The following is a 7,391-nucleotide window of genomic DNA, read 5'->3' on the forward strand; positions in this document are numbered from 1 at the left end:
GAGTTGTAATTAAAAATAGCTTATGTGAGGCTGTGGACCCAGGATCTGTCCGAGCTCCAGCCATTTCTCAGATACTGCCTGGGATCTGCCACAGATGGGGATTCTTAGTCAACCACACCATTTATTGAACACCTGCTTGGGTTATTGGCCTGCTCCAGATCATAATGGGGGCCAGAGGAAAAGACAGATTGGTTCTTTTCTTCTCTTTTTTTTTTTTTTTGACTCAGAGTCTCGATCTGTCTAGAGTGCAGTGGTGCGATCTTGGCTCACTGCAACCTCCTCCTCCCAGGTTCAAGCAATTCTTCTGCCTCAGCCTCCCAAGCAGCTGGGACTACAGGCGTGTGCCACCATGCCCAGCCAATTTTTATATTTTTATTAGAGACGGGTTTCACCATATTGGCCGGGCTGGTCTCGAACTCCTGACTTCAGGTGATCTGCCCGCCTCAGCCTGCCAAAGTGCTGAGATTACAGGTGTGAACCACCATGCCTGGCCCAGAGATTGTTCTTGATCTCAGGGAATTTGTAATCCTATTGGGATAAGGACACAAAGGACACACCCACCCATGCAAAGTATAATAGTTGGAAGAATGTATTTATAGAGCTCTGGACATCTGTCTATTAATTGATTCACTCACTCTTTCAGTAAGCATCTGATGAATGCTGACTCTGCAAGACACTGTTTTGTGTGCAAGAGATTCCAGGATAAAAGGACTCGGATCCTATGTTCAAACCTTTTACACACCAGAGCAGGGAAGCAGACAACAGTCCATAAGAGCAGTGCAGTATGACAAGTGATATATAATAATTACGATAATCCTTTTTTTTTTTTTTTTTTTTGAGACAGAGTCTCTCTCTGTCACCCAGGCTGGAGTGCAGTCGCATGATCTTGGCTCACTGCAACCTCTGTCTCCCAGGTTCAAGCAATTCTCCTGCCTCAGCCTCCCAAGCAACTGGGATTACAGGCTCACGCCACCACGCCAGGCTAATTTTTTGTATTTTTAGTAGAGACACAGTTTCATTATGTTGGCCAAGCTGGTCTTGAACTCCTGACCTCAGGTGATCCACCTGCCTCAGCCTCCCAAAGTGCTGGGATTATAGGCGGGAGCCCCCATGCCTGGCCCTAATTATGATGATCCTCATTTATGGAGCCCATATTGTGTGCCAAGTACTACTGTGCATTAACTGTGTGCAAATACAGCCATTAATTCATTTAATCCTCCAGCAACATTTGAGTTTGTGAATCACAAGCTGTTAATATGTGACCTTGGGCTTAGCCTCACTGGGCCTCACTATCCATATCTGTAACATGGAAAACCATGGCACCCACCTCATGAGGAATGAGATAATCCATGTAAAAGCATTGTAGCTGACACACAGTAAAAACTCACAAAAGTTAACAATTGCATGTTTTTGTAGAGAATTTGGACATTACAGACAATTCTAAAGAAGAAAGCAAAATCTTTAAGCTCGCACTGTCAAGTGTCCAGACTGCTCCCTGCATATCTGTGACCTTGAGAATCTATGGGCATGTGTAATGTTACATAAGTGGGGTCACACACTGGATAGCAAAGTGTAAGTCACAGACATCGTTCAGCATCCGTAAGTAGAGTTGAGCTATATCATTCTATTTATCATCTGCATGACATGAGCTTATATTAATGCATATTCATACATGCATAGTTTATTTAACCAGTTCTGTGTTGATGGATATTTGGTTGTCTTCCTATTCCTTCTCTGAGCCAAGTTTAAGGCAGCGAGGGAGGTGACTGTGGGTAGGATGTACACAAAGCTGCCAGAGTGGTGGGTGGAATCTGTAAGTCTCTCTATATACATTCTTGTATTCCCGTAGCCTGCACAGCCCCAGGAAATGCTCAGCCAGGCTGCCTCCCTGAAAACTCCAGTGGGACACTGAGTTGACCTTCCTTCTTCCCCTCCCAGGAAGATCTCTGAGCAGCCAAGTCCTCTCCATTTGCCCTGGCTTCATTAACCTGGGGCTGGGGGTGTGAATGGTATAGTCATTTCTTGCTAAGTACTTGAATTAGACTAATAGGTCATGTATGCTTTTCTCTGAAAAAGGTCCAAATTTCTGGTAAACAACCAGACCACATTTCCAGCCCAGGGCCCAGAGCCAAGACCCTGGGTCAGGGTGCAGTGGCTGAACTGAAGCTTTTAATGGTGTCGTGGCTGTCTGGGATGGTTGATGCCATTAGACTAGCTTCTGGGCAACAAGGTAGGAAGGACTTTTGGTAGCAGTGGTAAATGGAGAGTGCTAAATTACGAGTCTCTCCATGGTTGGGGTGGATCAGACTATCTCCTAAACAACTATTTCCAAATTCATTCATTCATTCATTCATTCATTCATTCATTCAACAAACCTTTAATAAGCACTTGTCTTGTCCGGGGTCTTGAGTATTTTTGCAGGAGATAAGATCTGGGCTGGGCACAGTGGCTCACGTGTGTAATCCCAACACTTGGGGAGGCCAAGGCAGGTGGATCACCTGAAGTCAGGAGTTTGAGACCAGCCTGGTCAACATGGTGAAACCCCGTCTCTGTTAAAAATACAAAAATTAGCTGCATGTGGTGGCGGCACCTGCAATCCCAGCTACTCAGGAGGCTGAGGCAGGAGAATCGCTTGAATCCGGGAGGCAGAGTTTACAGTGAGCCGAGATTGCTCCACTGCACTCCAGCCTGGGCGACAGGGTAAGACTTCATCTCAAAAAAAAAAAAAGAAAAGAAAATCTGTCCCTGTCAAGTCATGAGCCATGGGTTTAATGAAGAGGCAGCCCGGGTCTGGCAACTGGACCCTAAGTTTGGGTTGTTGGGATTCTTCAGTTAGGCTGGTTGATTATCACACTCAGCTATTTGACATCAGGAAACGTTGTTCACATTTCTGAGCCACTGTTTCCTCACCTAGAGTGACGATGCCAATAGAATACATAACTTAACAAGTTGCAGTCTTTGTTTTGCTTTGTTTTTAGTAAAGCAAATTAATTTCAGCCAAAAGACTAATTGGCAATATGAAATAATGCTGATACCAGTTGTAATAGTTTGGGTTGGCAATTTTTTGGCCTCCTTTTTCTCTAAAAGCTTATAAGCATGAGTCATTTATGCTTATTTTGATCTCCATGTGTATTTAATTTAGATATTGGTAAAAATACTAACTCAGGTTTTGTTTTTTTTTTTGAGGCAGAGTTTTGCTCTTGTTGCCCAGACTGGAGTGCAGTGGCACAATCTCAGCTCACTGCAACCTCCACCTCCTGGGTACAATCAATTCTCTTGCCTCAGCCTCCCAAGCAGCTGGGACTACAGGCATGCGCCACCACACCCAGTTAATTTTTGTATTCTTAGTAGAGATGAGGTTTCACCGTATTGGCCAGGCTGGTCTCAAACTCGTGACCTCATGATCCACCCGCCTCAGTCTCCCAAAGTGCTGGGTTTACGGGCATGAGCCCACTGCGCCCAACCTTTTTTTTTTTTTGAGACAGAGTCTCACTGTGTTGCCCAGGTTGGAGTGCAGTGGCATGATCTCGGCTCACTGCAACCTCTGCCTCACAGGTTCAAATGATTCTCCTGCCTCAGCCTCCCAAGTAGCTGGGATTGCAGGCACAGGCCATAACACCTGGCTGATTTTTTTGTATTTTTAGTAGAGACGGGGTTTCATCATGTTGGCCAGGCTAGTCTCAAACTCCTGACCTCAGGTGATCCGCCCACCTTGGCCTCCCAAAGTGCTGAGATTACAGGCATGAGCCACCTTACCCAGCCAGGTTGTTTTGAAGACTGGAAATTATGACACTCAGCATGGTGCCTGATACAGGATGGACACTCAGTAAACAGCAGATGTCATTATGATATACATCTGAGAGGGGACCTGTAGGTACCATGTATTCTGTTCTCTGCCCTGAAACAGTGGTGAGATGATAGGGCTGATTCCCTCTCCAACTGTGGGCTCAATTCTGGGTGAGGCTGCCCCTGGGAGACTTGCTATTCAAGGTCTGAACTCCAGGCTAGAAGCTGCAGCTCTGGGCCTATTGCATAGGCCCTGAGGGACTTTGTACAAGTCGTGAAGGCAGACTGAGTCTTTTGACTGAGAAAGTCAGCATCTTAGTCTGGTCTTTTGACTCCCAGGAACAGAAACATTGGAATTACTTAGTAAAAGGGGAGTATCATGCAACCCAATTCCAAGAATTTCAGCCAGGCTTTGAGGAAGCTGGAAGTGGTGAGTCAGGAACTGTCCCTTGAAGCCCTAGACATCTTGGACCATCTACTACCTTCTCTCTGCAGACCTACTTCCTCTGCCTGGCCTTCTAGGTCCAATGGCTGTAGCTACCTGATCTCCCATCTCCATGCCAATTCCAAATTCACAGAGAGGAAATCAGATTGTCTGGGCTCAGGTTCTAGATTGACTTTTCTGGATCAAGTTTCCATCCCAGGCCTATTAGCTGGGTAAAGAAAGCCTAGGGACGTTTATTACTAGAGTAATTACAGGATCCTGATCCCAGACTTATCAGTGGAGGGCAGCTGTCAGAGAAGGCAGTGCCGCTCCGCAGCACGCCCCAAAACATGGACTCTTGTTAGGCAATTGGGGTGGATCTTTTTTTTTTTTTTGAGACGGAGTCTCGCTCTGTCACCCAGGCTGGAGTGCTGTGGCCGGATCTCAGCTCACTGCAAGCTCCGCCTCCCAGGTTCACGCCATTCTCCTGCCTCAGCCTCCCGGGTAGCTGGGACTACAGGCGCCGCCATCTCGCTCGGCTAGTTTTTTGTAGTTTTTGTTAGAGACGGGGTTTCACTGTGTTAGCCAGGATGGTCTCGATCTCCTGACCTCGTGATCCGCCCGTCTCGGCCTCCCAAAGTGCTGGGATTACAGGCTTGAGCCACCGCACCCGGCTGGGGTGGATCTTAACAGTCACCAGAGCTCTGGCTTTGCTGCTTCAGTGGCTTCCTCCCAGGCATAGGAGTGTCTTCTCTGTGTTTCCTTCTTAGATGCCCCGAAGGGGTGGAATGTAGGAACCCAGGTCACATGCTGTGACTCCTCTGGGTCTGAGAACCACCCTGGGAGCTAGATCTGAGTGGAGGTTCTTTATGGTTACAGAAAAGACCTTGCTACGGTGGGGCCTGCTAGATTTCTGGTCCTGGCAGTCGAAGAGTAAGGGAAGTGAAGGGGATCAGAATATGCTACTGCAAAATATGTCATTTTGGCATAAGGAACATTTTGAGCGGAAAGCAATTGAGAGTCAACAGGAGCAAGAAGAGATCTCTCCTCTTATCTGCCTGAAAGCAGGGCATAAATTTTCCTTTGAAAAAGGTGTTCTCCCTATACTAGAGTGAGAAAAGTGACTCTTATCACCAAAAATGAAGAATTCGACCAGACGTGGTGGCTCACACCTGTAATCCCAACACTTTGGGAGGCTGAGGTGGGCGGATCACTTGAAGTCAGGAGTTCGAGACAAGCCTGGCCAACATGGCGAAAACCCATCTCTACTAAAAATACAAAAATTAGCCAGGCACCTGTAGTCCCAGATACTCAGTAGGCTGAGGCAGGAGAATCACTTGAACCTGGGAGGTGGAGGTTGCAGTGAGCCGAGATCACGCCACAGCAACACGGCGAGACTCCACCTCAAGGAAAAAAAAAAAAAGGAAATTGACACCAAGATGAGTTTGAATAAACAGACCTTACTAAAATACCACTTATCTTACCATTTGTTCCCCCCATATATTTCCTAGTCACTTCCCGACTATTCATTCTCCCTTGGAACCCAAATTGTCTTTCTTTAGTTAAGAGGGTATAAGGTCAGGCACAGTGGCTCACACTTGTAATCTCAGCACTTTGGAAGGCCCAAGTGGGCAGATCACCCGAGGTCGAGAGTTCAAGACCAGCCTGACCAACATGGAGAAACCCAGTCTCTACTAAAAATACAAAATTAGTCGGATGTGGTGGCGCATGCCAGTAATCCCAGCTACTCGGGAGGCTGAAGCAGGAGAATATCTTGAACCTGGGGAGTGGAGGTTGTGGTGAGCTGAGATCGCACCATTGCACTACAGCCTGGGCAATAAGAGTGAAACTCTGTCTCAACAAAACAAAACAAAACAAAACGTCTAATCCCCCAAGTTTAACTGCTTCTTTGAATTTCACATCTTTTCTCTGAACTCCCATGCATATAAATATTAATAAAAATTGTGTGCCCTTTTTTCCTGTAAATCTGTCTTTTGTTAGTTTAATTCACAGGCCTCCAGGTACTAGAAATAAGAGGGTAGAGGAAAAGTTTTTTTCCTTCCCAACAAAGCATTACCATTTCTTTGGCATGTAACCCTTCAACTTCCCCTTTAGAGCCCATTTGACCGATAGTAGTAGGCTCATTTATCTCTTAGGATCTCTTGTTCTTTTTGAAACAAGTGGGCCAGGCTGAAGTGCAGTGCCATGATCTCAGCTCACTGCAACCTCTGCCTCCCAGGTTCAAGGGATTCTCATGCCTCAGCCTCCTGAGTAGCTGGGATTATAGGCATATGCCACCACACCTGGCTAATTGTTGTATTTTTAGTAGAGACGAGGTTTCAACATGTTGCCCATACTGGTCTCGAACTCCTGGGCTTAGGCAAATTCACCTGCCTCAGCCTCCCAAAGTGCTGGGATTACAGGCATAAGCCACAACGCCCAAGTGGGATCTCTTGTTCTTAGAAACTTCAGCCTCTGTTTTCAGCATCTCCACTTCTTTCTGAAGAAAGCCTTCTCATATCTAGAACGTGAGAGACTTGATTCAATAAAATTCCACCTTCAGATATTGAGCTAGTCAAGGCCTTATCTGAGATACTGTGGGTGGGTGTGGAGGTGGAAGAGAGACAGAGACAATAATAATAATAGCTAACATGAGAGCTTAATGTGTACAAGGCACCATGCTAATGGCTTAATGAGCATTATCTCATTTAATTTTCATAACTATCCTGTTTTATTTTCCCGGTTTTACAATGAGGCTTAGTGAGGACAAGCAAGGTGACAGGGCTAACAAGCGGCTGATCCAGGAATGAAACTTCAATCTCCCTGACTCCCGAGCACAATCTCTGATCCATGCTGCATTTGTCCAATGTTGGGTGAGACCGCATATCCTAAATAACAACAGAGGCCAGGATAAGGGCTGTGGGGTCATAGAGAGCTCTTTTAGACTGCAGGGATGGTCTCCTGGAAGAGACTGGGCCTTGAAGAATGAGTAGAGTTTATTAGGCAGAAATGGGGGCAGGGCATCTCAGAGATCAGAGTGAGCAAATGCAGGGACTGGAAAGGGCAGTGTTGCAGGGAGAACAAGTAGTCAGCTGTGACTGAAGTTTTTTTTTTTTTTTGACACAGTCTCGCTCTGTAACCCAGGTTGGAGTGCAACGGCATGATCTCAGCAGCTCACTGC

This window comes from Piliocolobus tephrosceles, chromosome 4 (assembly GCF_002776525.5).
Source record: "Piliocolobus tephrosceles isolate RC106 chromosome 4, ASM277652v3, whole genome shotgun sequence".
NCBI lineage: Eukaryota > Metazoa > Chordata > Mammalia > Primates > Cercopithecidae > Piliocolobus > Piliocolobus tephrosceles.